The 16,215-nt window shown below is 42.3% G+C and overlaps 1 long non-coding RNA gene across 1 annotated transcript; it reads left to right on the plus strand.

Annotated features, from left to right (window-relative positions):
* The first annotated feature begins 877 nt into the window (after window positions 1-877).
* On the plus strand, window positions 878-3,633 carry LOC310778039. The gene is made up of 3 exons (XR_014552758.1): window positions 878-1,000; window positions 1,245-1,318; window positions 3,546-3,633. It is a non-coding gene; the product is annotated as an uncharacterized lncRNA (long non-coding RNA).
* The last annotated feature ends 12,582 nt before the right edge of the window (window positions 3,634-16,215 follow it).

Below are 16,215 nucleotides of genomic sequence, written 5' to 3' on the forward strand. Positions count from 1 at the left end.
CGTTCTAGTTTTGCTGGCAGACCATTCTTTCTGTGTTAATTGGTTTATTCATGGTAACACTCGACACTCAGTCAGCATCAAGTTGCATGTAAACAGCTTAACCTGAATAAGATCTGGTGTATGGCCGTTATCCAATAGTCGGGTTACTCTGCGTGTAAATGTAGCCACTGTTTTTGCCAGTCGAAGCTCCACAGTTAGGGTGCTCCAAAGCATAGCTGCTTTGGGGAGTCAGTGGTGGTGGTGATAGGGATGGGGATCAAGACCTGGTGTCGATAAGGATCGATCAATAATTTCTCAAACCCCAAAAATCAGTCCTGTCTGAGCTTATCGATAGTGCTAGCGAGACTAGCGGGTCCTATAACGTAACATGTCTCAAGAGAGGAGAGTCATCTCATTTAAATCAAGTCACTGGTGCACAAACATACAGTACATCAATTGTCATATATATATATATATATATATATATATATATATATATATATATATAGTCCTTCCCCAGGGTTACAAACGATCTGGTCTCAGTAGAACACAGTGACAACATACCATTTCCCTCAGAGACAGGACAGACCTGGTGGGAAATGACAAAGTTAAAGTTTTATACATTGTGACTCTGGCAAAATATTTCAAACTAAGTACCCCCACAAAGATGAGGAGTTTGTTGGTGTTGTGTCAGGATATGAGTGCAAACATTTGAATCGAAGGATGAATTATATACTTGTACTGTATGTATTAACCTCAAACAAGTAAAGATTAGACCGCCTTTATTCATTGGCGTTGTATCCTTCGCAGACGGTAGGAAGAAGTACAAGGTTCAGTTTGAAGACATAGAGGAAGGGCACAAGCCGAAGAAACGGGTCTCCGGAAACCATCTTGCCAACGACAAGACCCCGGCGGTGGACCGGCTGTACATCGGTGCTCGTGTGGCGGCCAAGTACAAAGACCAGGCCCATTTCTGCCCCGGTGTCCTGGGAGAACTCCCCAATAGAAAGAACAAAATGAGGTGTGTGTGTGTATTTATGTGTTTCAGACAGTGAGCATGCTTATCTCTAGGTGTGTGTGTGTGTGTGTGTGTGTGTGTGTGTGTGTGTGTGTGTGTGTGTGTGTGTGTGTGTGTGTGTGTGTGTGTGTGTGTGTGTGTGTGTGTGTGTGTGTGTGTGTTTAATTAATGTATCACAATTTCTCAGATAAAATGCAGTTAGATTGATTCAGTAAAGATATGGTTTGATGCCAAATTTATTTTCTAGGTTCCTGGTGTTCTATGACGATAACGCCCCCTTCTACGTTTCCTTGCCTAGTCTTCGCCTGGTGTTGCGACCACGTAAGTTAGTCTGCAGAATACACACTTTCGACACATCGACTGTTCTTGCTCTTCCTCCTCTGCTTCATCCATTCATCTGCCCTGAAACTGACACTCATCTGCATCCTAAGTCTACAGAAAAGACTCCATATCAACCACAATTATGACACAAGTCAGGGTGGACCAAGGCAGCAGGATTCATACAGAAGTTGAGTGACTATGGCAAAATATGAGGACAGATTTTGTAACATTTTCATAGAACATTTTAGCGTGTCCGCTGCCTCCACAGAGGTTTAAGAGGAATCCGTTTTCAATGTGCCCTACTGTACCTTGGGGATCCACTGTTGCCACCAACACCTCCAGTAATCTGTATTAATATCTCAAGTACACATAATGAAATAATATTACCTATGTCTAACCTTTGCGTTTTCACAGTATTCTGTTTTACAGTCAAGTCAATGGGGAACACACAATGGTGGGATTTCTTCTAAAGGTGACGAGAGTGCTAAGTGTCTAAGCCAGGGGTTTTTCAAAGTGTGTGCAGAGTGAGCCTCCCTGCAGCTCCTCTCTCTTTCTCTCCTCGCCTGCTCGTACGCCCCGGACAATAATATTCATGTATAGAGCCGGTGAGTGGAGCAAGCACCGCGTCTCTCCAGCTGCCTAGTAGGGGTGTCACAATATATCGTCCCACGAAATTTCGCGATAGTAAAACGTCACGATATGTATCGTTGAGATGAAATCTCATATCGCAATTTTTTTTTTTTTTTTTTTTTTCAAAAATAGACTAAGAAACGTCTTTGTTTGTTGAAGTTCAATGTGTGGAAAGTAGTTCAGTTGAACAAGTCTCTGAAGAGACACATGAGAAGTTATACAGGAGAGAAACCATTCAATTGAGTTTCTGGCAAAACTGTTTACTTGACAGGAAAAACTGAAGATGCATAAAAAATAGACTAAGAAAATTCTTGTTGTTTGAGTTTGAAGAAAAACTGAAGATGCATAATGAGAATTTATACTGCTGAGAAACCTTTTAGTTCAAAGTAAATCTAAGTGACGGTGTACAGTAACTCATTCTATTTCAAGATAAGCCTTATATCCAATCTCATGTTTTTTCTAGTTGTTACTGTAATAACAATTTCCCACAACAGCATGTTTTGTATTTGTGCATTTCAAATAAAATACTACTTTTCCAGTCATATATTGTCATTATTCAAGTTTAAAAAAAATATTGTTAAAATCGTATCGTATCGTATCGTTATCGTGAACCCAGTATCGTGATACGTATCGTATCGTGAACTGAGTGTATCGTGACACCCCTACCTGGGTCGTTTCGAGAGTCGCTCTATTGGCTAAACTGATCGGCTTGGTAACTTTTAGACCAGAGAAAAAGACAGTCATTTGTGGATATTGGTGGCTTTTTTGGCCAATCTAAGAGGCCATTTACACCTGGCGCTAACATGCGTTTTCTGTGATCAGATTGCAATCAGATTGTGTTTTATCACTTGAAATGCCAGGTGTAAACACCCCCAAAACGCATTGAAGAAGGATTGCAATCTGATTGGCCAAACCACCTCCGGAGGTGGTCAGAGATGCATTGTGTACACATTGAACACAAGTGTAAATGCAATGTGTCCTCTCAATCTGGATACAGCAACTTTATGCGGATTGAGAGGACAACCATTTCTGCAATCTGATTGCAATCAGATTGCAGAAAATGCATGTTAACGCCAGGTGTAAATGGAATCAGGCTGAAGTGATCAAATACAATCTGATTGCAATCTGATGGCAGAAAACGCATGTTAACACCAGGTGTAAATGGCCTGTAAAAGGGGCTTTACTTAAGGATGGGATAGTGAAAATAAATGGTCCCCTTTTTTGCTAGGGACCTCCTGGTACCCCCCGCAAGGACCCCACGTTGAGAACCACTGCTTTAAGTGACATAGGGTAGGGGGGTAGGATAGGCTCAGTGGGATAATGTCAATGTAAAATGTCCAGGCAAAGTCCTTTAAAGTGACATTTAATGGGGGGGGGGGGGGGGTAAGGATAGTGTTCGTGGGATAATGTCCATGTAAAATGTATGTCCATGTGCATTTGGACACTTTAATCCAAAGCGACCCACAGCACTCCTCTTGAGTGTTTACATTTTAAGCATGGGTCGCCCCAGTTGGAATCAAACATCAGATGTTCATATGTGCACTAACAGGACATTCCAGTGAGTAAAGCCCTTGTGTCTCTCTCTTGTCTGTGGCAGTGAAAGACGTATGCGAGGACATTCCAGAGGGCCTGCACAGGACCTTCGTTCAGGAGTATCTGAATGCGTGGCCAAACCCGCCTCTCACATGGTCAAACAGAGCGCCAACGTGGAGTTCAATGGGATCCAGAGGACGGTTGTGGTGAAGGGTATCGACTGCAGCTTGGTCGAGGTTGAATTTCAGGTCAGAGCCTTCAAACAGCGCTGTTAAAGGATCAGTTCACCCAATAATGAAAACGGCTTCACTAATATAATATAATACTAGACGGGTTGATCATCTTCACCTTCCTTTTTTACAAAAGGAAACATGGCCAGTACTCCCTCAGACATTGTGTACAGATATGGAACACCAAAGTCCACATTATTAAGGGTTTGGTATCTTTAGAAAATTTGAAAAGGAAATTGTCGTCACATTTAATTCATTTCTTGTTATAGGTCTATGTTTCTTTTTTTCCCCCCCAATATTGTTTTCCATGTATTTATTTTGTTGTCTACTGATTGGTTAGTTGTCTCAGGGGAGGCCCATTGTATAAGCATATGGCTTCTTGGCCTCTCCTGTCACATTTCTTTCGCCTTTATTATTGTCTGGATTTTATGTAGTTTTGTAACTTTTGTATGTGAAAAAAAAAAAAAATTACTGCAAAACACTGTTGCAGAATTCTCCTAAACAGATTAAGTGAATGGTGACCAACTTTCAAACATTGAAAAAGCCTCCATACTGCCATAATCCAAGTCCTGAGAAGCCCCGAGATGCCACGTTCACTTGATTTTACACCCTGTTTTAGCCCAAATCTTCACTGAGCTGCTGCCTCCCGCATTCTTCCCTCCCTCCTCCTTCCTATGGCTACAGTGAAGATCTCAGCTAAAAACAGGCTGTCATTGACCTCTTCTCAAGTCAACCTGGCATCTCACTATGCAGCCATTTCCCCCCCTGTTTTTTTTTATGTTTGAAAGTTGGTTACCATCCATTTCAATTGTTTAGGAGAATGCTGCAACGGTGTTTTGCTGTGAAAATCCAGGACTGTTGTTTGTGTTTGTGTTTGTGTGTTTGTGGGGGGGGGGGGGGGGGGTTGGTTGAATTTCACTCATCCTTCGATCTGCATGGGGTGAGTAGATATAGATAATGACTGAATTTTCATTTTTGGGTGAACTTATCCCATTGATGCCTGATGCAGCATTTGTGCACACACAAATGAGGGATATACACGCAAATGCTGCATCAGTAGCCTGTACTACGAATGTTGGATAAGAAGATCCAGGATATGTCCCTTGATCTGGTTTGTCTAAACCAGATCAGCTCGATTGTAGTTAACTTGTACTACGAACCTCGTTTGCCAGTCGTTAACTCGAACCAGGTTTTTCTAATCAAGTTGACTGCGCGTGCACATGAAAATGCCCGTGCACACGAGCTCGTGCCCGCAAAAGAGGCGTGGTTTTTAACAACTAGCCAATCACAATGCAATATGGACCGCTCAGCTCAGAACCGTAGCTTTTACAGCGCCAGACACGCCTATTTCCTCATTCATCAAAGCCATCGACTACCGTACTATGTCAGAATCAAAATCCGCATTGGATAATTTTAGTCTGTTCCCGAATGACTGTCTAAAGTTACCACTTTTATTCACATCAGTCATTTATTTGAAGAGCGGTTTCTGCCTCCACGTATCCTACAGCAGCTGAATTCACCCTCTCAATAAACTGCGAGTGGAAGCAATGTGTAGCCTAATGTCTCAGTCCAAAATCCGTAGACCATTTAAGCTCAACGAATAATAATGATGTCATGTTTAGTCGCACTGATTGAATAATTCCTATAGGCTATCAATAAAAAAAAGAATGATAATAAAATTAAAAGAGGCTTCTGAACGACACGGTATGTGCGGGCATAGATTTCATTTATAAAAAATAGCCTATTTTGTGGTCACATATATTGTCAGCAGAGTCGCATATCTCCATATTTCATATAATGATGCTGGAAATATGAAGTTCAATCACATCATACAGGCCAAAAGCAACACTTGCAGCTGCAAAATGCAGGAGTAGCCTAGATATGAATCATCTTAATATGGGATCGCCTGTGTGCAGGTGATCCCATATTAAATTGCTTAGATGTAGTAGGCTATTCCAGCATGTAGGCTATGACTATTTCAATTCCAACCCAACGTCAGTCTCAGCTCCATTGCGCACACGGCACCATGCGCTTTGGAGACGTTTATGTAACCTTTTTATGCCTGTTTAGTGATATTTCTCCACTCACTATTCAGCTGCAATCGATCAGCGGGATCAAACAACGTATCTAGGCTACTTAAGAGCACAAAAATGAATATATAAAAACATATTCCAAAGTGGTATAGGGCTTAATTAAAATAGCCAACAAGTGCAAGGCTTTAGTCCTTGATTAACATTAACATTGATTAACATTACTCATTCAACATTACAATTCGTGCTCCTTCCTAGATGGGAAACTCGTCCAGAAAGGGGTTGGCCATTTTTCCAAACTGCTGATTCGATTGGTTCGTGGGCAGTGTATTTAAGGTTTAATCTTATCCTTGCAACTTAACCTGCTGCGGACCAGGTTAAGTGTGAAGCATAAGTTGCTATGGAAATATATGTCGGTAAGAAGTTAACTTGCTTTGTAGTACGGCCAAACCAGGTTTAAACCTGAAGTTACCTCGCTAAACCACTAATCTTGCTTTGTAGTACAGGCCCCAGGTATCAATGGGTTAACCTGTTGACAGTATTATTTATTTCCACTTATGACACGTGATCTTTTCCTGTTCTTGTTGTTTTTATTGCTGTAATTTAAAAGCTCTGTGTGTGTGTGTGCGTGCGTGCGTGCGTGCGCGCGCGTGTGTGTGTGCGTGCGTGTCATACTCAGGATGATCACCATACGGAGATGGTCTACCGAGGTTCCAATCGCCTGGAGCACATAAGCGGTATGAAGAAACATGCATTGAAGGAGGACAAGGACAAAGCTGCCTCCAGGCACACAGGTAAATCATAATCTATTTCAGGAAAATAATCATCTGTCTTGGGTTGATGATTATTTTTCTTTGGCCATGACTTGGGTTTGGAAAAAGATATAAAAGCATCATAATCACTTTGAACTGCTGCCCTCGGGCAGACGCTACAGAGCGATGAGGGCACGAACGAGCCGGTTCAGAAACAGTTTATTTCCAAGAGCCATAGCTGCGCTCAACATGCCCTAACACAGTTATCATAGATACTCTGTGCCTAATGTATAAGAATGTGCAATATGCTAAAAGTATAGCGACCGCCCTCAGTTATCTTAGATATACTGTGCCTTAATAGAATGCTCAAAAAATGTGCACACAGAACCAAGTAAATTGTCGATGCCTTAATGTATATAGGACTGTGAAATATGCTAAGTGGAATGACCGTCTCGAATGTATAGAGTGTACAGGAGTGTACACGAAACAAACTTGAAACTAGACACTTTTACTTTTTTTACTTTTTTCACTTTTTATTACCTCATACTTTTACACACTGAACACTTTTATCCTTATTACCTTGTTACTTTAATACCTTATCTTTATTACGTTGACTTATTGTATTGTCTTGTCTAACGCACCTAGGGGATAGCTTCAATTTTGTTGTTCTTAACTTGTTTTTGTAACAGTGACAAATAAAGCTCATTCATAATCAGCTGGAGGTGATGGATTTGTAGAGGAACATTACCTGAAACAAATGCAGTCCGATATATCTCACAATTATTTTCATGTTTATTTTTTGTGTGTTTGTTTGTTTGTTTTTACCAAGGGGCAACCTCCGGTGCTGAAAAATGAAGCCAATGCAGAAGTGCCTTAAACCTGCATTCTTTCTAGTGGCCAGCAGTGCCACTGCCTGCAAAAAAGAAGTCGGATTGTCATCAGAACAGTCCACTAACCAATGGGTGATCTTATGGCGGCTACGTCCATATTTTTGTACTCCCTTTATGATTCATAATGTGTCTCTTTCTATCCACCTTATTTTTGAATGCCCCACTGTAAAAAATAATTGTGCGTACAAGGTCCGGTTTAACGTGACTCATTGTTGCAGCTTGCCATTTCCTAATGTATTCTACTTGATTTGAAAATATGGCCACCTACACTCAGTCCCTTGTACCCTGGCTGAATTGAACATAACTTGGCCAATAAGTATGTAACATACCAAATAAAACAACCCGTAATATCTTAATTTTATGTAGAATGCAGAGGACATGTAACTGTTAAGTTAAACTCGCGTTCCAGGAATATTGTATTTACTGCGCTGCTCTAAAATAACGTTAGTGGCGCGAGGCTCAGAGAGCCTGTTCGTCCTAGAAGCCACTCGCTTTGCACCAGAAGACAATCGATTTGGGGGTGGAACACGCCAGGATTGGCCAACGCCAACGCCAGTGCCCAGAACTGTCGAATCAAATCATCGACAGAGATGCTATGGCCCGCCTCCCAGTATTCTCAGTGTGCAGAGATAGATAGAACGTTAGAAATATAGCCAACCACGTTCGTTATAAACAACTAACCAATGCTGATGGGTCCGTATGGAAACGGTTGTGCCCGAAATGGTTAAAAGTTATATCAATTTGGTCATTCAGTGGCGTTTTACTGCCATGTAACATCACTAACTAACTAGCGGCTAATATTAGCCACGATTACCCATGAATCAATGCACTGCGCTCTTAAAGGGATATTTATCGACGAGATTTTTGCCAAGCTGGACCTGATTAGTGATTTGCTCCGTTCGCCCAGACGGGTGTCAAGCTGTCAGCAACAAGGCTGGGAGGATCACACCGGAAGAAGCACCCATCAGCTAGATCAGGCAAAAATGGCCGCCAAAAATAAGGTGGATAGCATGTGTTCTGTTTTTATTATAATGCACCGTGTAAGTCTGTTTTGAAAGTTGTATAAAATAAAAAGTTATAAGCTATAAAAAGTTTATCTCGCACATCTGTCTGTATATGTATTCCTATTCCCATTTTCTTGGCCACTGTCTGCCTGGCTGACAACTTTCACATTTTGTATGGGTACCGGCAGAGGTCCCAAGCAGACGGTGGGGTTGGATATTTTAATTAGGTCATTATGGCTGATTAAATTACCACAAATGGCTAATTAGTGATAGCACTACCCACAGCAGCCAGGAGGTCACATAGACACACGCACACACATAGAAACATTAACTCGGATCAGAAAGTGTGTGCCTGGGGTGAACAAGAGGATGGCTGCTCGTGGCACCGGCATCATAATGCATAATTTATTACAGTTGAGACATCAAGTCCAATCGCCACCTTGAATTTGTCAAATGTAATTGTAACAAACTAGGCATCTTGCGCGCTTGCGTGCTCTCGATGCCTGGGCTCGGCCGCTGTGCGGCCTCACCCGTAGCTCGTCCTCGCCTGTCCCAGCAGCTGTTCTGCCCTTGGGGTCAGTAGCTCCCCTGGTCCATGAAGTTGGCTTTTTCTCAGCAGGAGTCCTTTTCTCAGGAGTTTGAGTTGATTCTTCTATAAATGGGTCACGGTTATAGGTTTCTAAGTGCCCTGGAAAGTGTAAATGCAATTTTTTGCTGTATTTTACTACTTAGTCACTCAGCTGTTAATATTGACCATACATGTGTTACTTTTAATGCATTGTGTGCAAATAATTTGTAGTGAACAAATAGACAATTTTGACTAATAAATTCATTAGACATCAGTTACATGCCTGTTACGCATTGTTTCCTCTTAATTATGTTGCTGCTGTACAAAACATTTCTGTGCTGTAATAAAACAAAGACAAAAACTAAAACTACCTTTGTTTTGTTTGTGCACCAAGTTGTATTTGACCTCTGAACTGAGAAGCAGGAGTTTACAAGTAGCACATGAAGGCTAGCCTGGGTGAACCCAGCCTTCAATATGACACCACAGGCTATGCCTGTAACGTAGGTTTCTTCGTGACTGATAGCACATAGAGGTCACGTGGAGGCTGGGTTTACCCAGGCTACCTGAAGGCAGTATAACATATATATATATATATAAGACAGCTGGTTATTTTTGTGTTTATTAGACTATCATTTAGTTTTTATATTTCTGAATCAACTTCTGACTCAGTGCATAATTGTATAATATTTGTAATATTGATTTAGAAATTACAAACTCATGCAGTATATAGTAAGTTAGTAACAGCCTTATTTCAGAGGATATGTATTGCAGGTCTGTCATGAGGAAGACTAATCCAGCTTTGGTTATTGACCTTTTGGTTAAATGCAAATCAAGGACCGCTTTTGGTTAAAAACAACTGAGGAAAATGTAAAATGCTTTTTAGGTTAAGATGGTTTAATTGATGTCCTTTTATTGTCATCCAGTATAGACACAATGTTTTGTGAAGCTTCATACTGTGATTGGTCCTTGTATCTAGAAGCATATGGTTAAGGTGGATTGGTTCCTAAATAATTGGGTCCAGCTCCCAACTGTGTTATCTGCCTTTGTGTATATATTATCAAATGGAACCTGTATAGTTAAAATGCTCTGAAACGCACAAGGGGTTTTTCTATTGTGATGTGAGCCAAATAAACAAGTGAAATGTTAGTATTTTATCCCCCTTGACCCCTTGAAATTTTGAGATGTAGCCTACTACCTTTCCAAATTTGTTTGAACATGTTTTGGATTTTGCTTCTAGCATCCCACTGAGATGCCCAACCTCCTTTTTCAAATGTGAAATATGTGTTCTTCAAACAGGTCTGGGTGCGTTAATACAATACCGTTTGTATAACTGTAATGATATATTTCCATAAATAAATAAAACCGATTATTCTTGGTGTTGCCCCCCCTTCAGTGCCCAGACTACTGGCGCCCTAGTCTGGGCACCTTCCACCCCGCTTTTTGTCATGGGGGCGTAAACCCCGGACCCAGAATTAACACCGGATGGCAATGCGCCTAACAACGTCTTTGTTGCCGTTAGCTTGACGCGGTGATGTTACCTAAACTAGAGTCTGATCAAAACAAAGCTAGCGTTACATAAAACAAAACGTTTATGCAATATGGCATCTCCGCCACCACCGCCTGACACACCGGTCAAAACGGTGAAAGAGGATTCTGATACTTGGGTCAAATTGTCAAGTTAACGTGAAAGTTGACGAGCTAGAAACGCTGCCATCCGGTCTAGGGCGGGCTCTAGGCGGGAACCAGTAGGGTGACAAAATCAATTGTGGGCGGGAGCCAGGCTCTTTCTCGCCGAGAAGAGCCTGGTGACGCGAGGTTACTGGCGCCCAGGTTCTCTCATCTCGGCCACTCCCCTCCCCATCATCTGCAGACAGCCAGACACATGGTTTTTAGACGAGGAAAAAGTGAAAGCGCGTCAGATAAAAGTAAGTTTATATTTTTGTCTACTTGCTGCCACGCTGTGTACGTTCGTCAAAACAGTGTTTTATAAGGTTGTTATTATAACGGATGGCGTTAGTTTTAAGTTGTATAACTGACAAGTGGAATTAGCCTTATAATTCGCCTATTTTCACTCGTTGAACATGCAAAGTCGGGCTTCATAAAAGACAGCCCAAGCAGTGTCACCTCGACGCGGTTTTCAGGCCCCTACTTGGCCTGGAGGACATGTCTACCAGGTGTCCACCCGCAATGCCGACCTTAGGTTTAGGCGTGGGGGTGGGAGAGGTTAGGTTTTGGGTTAGGGTCTGGGGGAGGTTAGGTTTGGCGTGGGGGCTGGGAGAGGTTAGCTCTACCGACACGCTGCACGCCGCCTCGCTCAGCTGGTTCTGGGCTATCGGCATTGCGACCTGCTGGCACTTACAGTGTGTTCCAGTGCTGGGGCCATGAGGTGAAAAAGGCTAATGTAGCTACCCTGTCAAGTCTTGACAATAAAACACTAAAATAAAATCAAGCAGCCTAGTAAAGTCTAAATCCCCGCCACATGCATCCCAACCCGTTCAGCTTAAAAATGATATAATCTTCTGGTATTGTTTGCTTGCAAGTTGCACCTGTGTTACTTCCTGCCTTTTAGACACAATGACTAGGCCTACTGGTGAAAAAGGCCCATAGCTCTCAGAAAGGTGCCCAACAAGTTAATCCATCTGTTATGTTTTTTTTAATCATGATTCATGTCCAATCCACAGTCTAGCCCAGTGGTTCCCAACTAGCCTATCAATGTTCCCAACTTTTTTTGTCCTATATGTACCCCTGGCTTAAAGGGACAGCTCACCCTAAAATCCAAAATATATTTTCCCTCTCACCTGCAGTGTTATTTATCCATCTATATCGTTTTGTGTTAAGTTGCCTGAGTTTGAGATATCAGCCACAGAGTTTCTGTCTTCTCTCTGTTACGGCCCTGGCATAAGGGAAAACCAGGGATAACATGTTGGTGCCCCCACTCTTCCCACTCCCAAAGACGAGAAGCTAGACCATGATCAAAGTTCTCAATGCAGCAGGTTTATTTGTTTTGTAGTTCAGAGTAGAGTACTACCAAAATAATAAACAAAATCAAACTAAAAGGAAACTCACACTTTCCTACACACAAAATAAAAAGGAAAACAAAAGACCTATCTGTTCTCCCAAGCTTACAACCTCCCCTACCCCTGACCACCTCCTCCAAACCATCATCCTCCGCCCCCCCCACCTGCCCCTCCCTCCTGTTATCTTCCGCTCCTCTGCTTCTCCATACAACCTTACCCTGAACCGCCACTGTTATTTGTACCTGTTCCCTGTATCTGTCTGCCTGTATCTGTTGCCTGTTGCCTGTTTCTGTTGCTTGTCTTTTGTTCTACTGTTAAGCGTCTTTGGGTTTTGAAAAGCGCTATATAAAATAAATGAATTATTATTTTTATTATTATTAAATGATAAAAGATGTTTGCATTACTGATTGCTGTAAATATGAAGATTAGCTTGCTTTATTGATGTTCTGATTAGTGTTTCTCAATGTATAACTCTCGTTTGAATATGATTTGAAGTGTCATCTGATTAGACCTGCACCATGTGACTACTCACTTGTCCTTGATTGCCTTGAGTAGCCTGCCTTGTTTTTTAAAGAATGCCACACCCCCAAACCATTCAGACTTGCCCTGATGAAGGCCGTGAGGCCGAAACGCATAGGCAATGTTTTTAACTTTCTGTAAATGATAGCCAACTAAGAATAAAGGCTTTTTAACATACTACCTTCTTGAGTGCCTCTGATCTCTTCAATAGGGATCAGCTGGTTCACTGTTTACCTTTTGGCTGTCAATTAACATTCTACGACAACAACACCCTAAAAAAAGAAAAAAGTAAGATATCCTGAAATAAACTGACCTGAAGTGATGTAGAATATGGAGGCCTTGGTTGTATTTGTATCATTTTAATGATATAATGGTAACTTTTATGGTAAAGTTTAATGATATATTTCCATAAATAAATAAAACCGATTATTCTTGGTGTTGCCCCCCCTTCAGGAATTTGGAGTAATTACACAAACACTGGCGCCCAGGTGCTCTCCTCTCGGCCCCTCCCCTCTCGGCCCCTCCCCTCCCCTCCCCATCATCTGCAGACTCCGGGATACCACATGGTTTTTAGACGAGGAAAAAGTGAACCGGATAAAAGTAAGTTTATATTTGTTGTCTATCCGCCACAGAAATGTGTACGTTCGTCAAAACAGTGTTTTATAAGGTTGTTATTATAATGGATGGCGTTAGTTTTAAGTGTTATAACTGACAGGTGGAATTAGCCTCATAATTCGCCTATTTCACTCGTTGAACATCAACAGCTTGCTAGCTTGATGTTCCCTAGGCCGTGAGGCTAAAATACGTAGGCAATGTTTTTAACTTACTGTAAATGATAGCCAACTAAGAATAACGGCTTTTTAACATACTACCTTCTTGAGTGCCTCTGATCTCTTCAATAAATGCTGGTTCACTGTTTACCTTTTGGCTGTCAATTAACATTCTACGACAACAACACCCTAAAAAAAGAAAAAAGTAAGATATCCTGAAATAAACTGACCTGAAGTGATGTAGAATATGGAGGCCTTGGTTGTATTTGTATCATTTTAATGATATAATGGTAATAATATTACATTAGTATGTTCTATTTAGGCTTTATAGACATAATATAAGAAGGCATTTATATGGTTACCAGCTGTGATATAAGATATCTTAACATTTTAAGATATTCTTAACAACCTACAGTAACATAACATATCAGTCATACGTGCTACGGCTTTGGTACTTTCACAAACATGTAGAAGACAGGAGAAAAGTTCAGATGCTTCAAACTGGCAGGAATTATGAAATCATCACTGTTTTTTGCAAACATTTTTAAAACCGTACTCCCAAATGTTTTTGTTCAATCAACACCAACCATTCACATCTGCACCCGCTACACAAACCACGTAATAAGCAGATTTTTTGAATGATAAAAAATTGACCCCACATTACATCAAAATGTTTGCCATTGTTAAGGGTTAGGATTTAATGGATATTAAACGCATAGTGCATAGTTAATACTTTTGGATCCAGTATCAATAAAGAAAAAAAAAAACATTGCATGGATGCATAACTGGGACGTATCCTCAGTGATGTACCCTGGGGTCATAGGATGTTTCGGGTCTCGCAACATCATACACCCTCGCCCAGGTGACCCAGCCGGGGCTGGCCAAGCCCCAACTTACGTCCCAGTAGCTACCCACAGTCAGCCCTATAGGGAGGGTCGAAGGTGGTCACGCGGTCAGGGCCACTCAATCCGCTGCTCCGGAACTACTCTGCCGGGGGAGGGGGAGGGCTCTGGTACGTAGAGGGACCGGGCTCTGTGGGTTGCCACCCGGCCGGGTTCCTCTCTCGTCTCACCAGGTCTACGACCTGTGCGCTGCACCAGACTCCCCCGCTCCAAACATCTCATTCCGAGGTGATGGTATCTTAGTGGACACCATGCAGTACCAGTACTTGGTGGCACTGCAGTCTCCACTTGCGGCTTGAATGGCCCTCCTAAAAGGCCTCTCGTGGATTGTTGGGCTTCTTCCTCACGGAAGACGCAGGCTGGGGAGCTAACCCATACTGCTACCCGGGTGCCGTCCCTGTTCCGGCTGTCAACTGACTCTCCAGTGTAGAGAGAATTTAGATGTTGTAATACCCCTCCTAGCCGTAGGGGGGCGCTAAGTGCATAAAGCTACTCTTTGTTGTGGGACTTCAGAAGAAGTCTATAAAAGGACGTGACTAACAGGAAGAGGGGGTCATTCCCCAGGAGCAGGAGAGAGAGGGGGGTGAACCACAGTGTCTGTGTGAGACTTTGTTTTTGTAAATAAATCTTTCCTAATGCTTTTACCTTCAAGTTGCATTGGTTTTCTAAACTTAGAGTTATAGTCCTCACCACACCAGTAGTCACTAGTCTTTCCTGGTTGTCACGTAGTCTATTCCTATGAGTCACTGGCTAGGCCAGGCTAACTAATAAAGAAAAAAAACATAGCATGGATGCATAACTGGGACGTATCCTCAGCGATGTACCCTGGGGTCATAGGATGTTTCGGGTCTCGCAACATCATACACCCTCGCCCAGGTGACCCAGCCGGGGCTGGCCAAGCCCCAACTTACGTCCCAGTAGCTACCCACGGTCAGCCCTATAGGGAGGGTCGAAGGTGGTCACGCGGTCAGGGCCACTCAATCCGCTGCTCCGGAACTACTCTGCCGGGACCTGGGCGTATTTTCCTCACATGAACATAATATATAAACAATTGCAACTCACCAATGTGTCCACGTGACCCCACAAATCCGCCTCTGTTTATTCCTCTTTCTCTCTCATGTCTGTGAGACCTTGGCCATTTACACCTGGCATTAACATGCGTTTTCTGCAATCAGATTGTGCTTGACCACATTAGCCTGATTCCATTTACACCTGGCGTTACCCTGCGTTTTCTGCCATCTGATTGCAATCTGATGGCATAAATGGGTGTCCTCTCAATCCGCATAAAGTTGATGTATCCAGATTGAGAGGACACATTGCATTTACACTTGTGTTCAATGTGTACACAATGCATCCCTGACCACCTCCGGAGGTGGTTTGGCCGATCAGATTGCAATCCTTCTTCAATTCGTTTTGGGGGTGTTTACACCTATACTTCCAAGTGATAAAACACAATCTGATTGCAATCCGATGACAGAAAACACATGTTAATGCCAGGTGTAAATGTTTCTTCAGATCAGATCGATAGCCTACATATCATTGTAGATGGCCACAAGATAGAAATGCGTTTGCAACACTTGATTTCACTTAGTCATCTTTCTTTTTACTACACAAAAGAGGTGTGCATAATTCGACGTGCAAACCGATCCAGCGTGGGGGTCTTAAATGTGTGCGTGGGGGAAGAAAAGCACAATTAGGGATGCACCGATCGACAATTTTCCACTTCCGATCCGATTCCGATACCTGAATTTGGATATCTGCCGATACCAATATTATGCCGATACCAATATTTTTCTTGAATATACAGTATAGGCAAAGATTTGGACAATTAAAGATTTTTTTTTTAAATATACCTTGCAAAAAGCAGACAAAATTAAGAAAATATAAAAGGCAAAGAAGGATACTATTATACATGGGCGAATTACGGCCCTGTGCGGCCCGCGCTGGAATTGCAAAACATTTTCCCCGATCCGATTTGTGAATTAGTGCCAATATCGGCACCCAATACCGATATTGGATCGGATCGGCCCCATCCCTAAGCACAGTGTTGTT

The sequence above is a fragment of the Poromitra crassiceps genome (assembly GCF_964638095.1).
Source record: "Poromitra crassiceps genome assembly, chromosome: 1".
Taxonomy (NCBI): Eukaryota; Metazoa; Chordata; class Actinopteri; order Beryciformes; family Melamphaidae; genus Poromitra; species Poromitra crassiceps.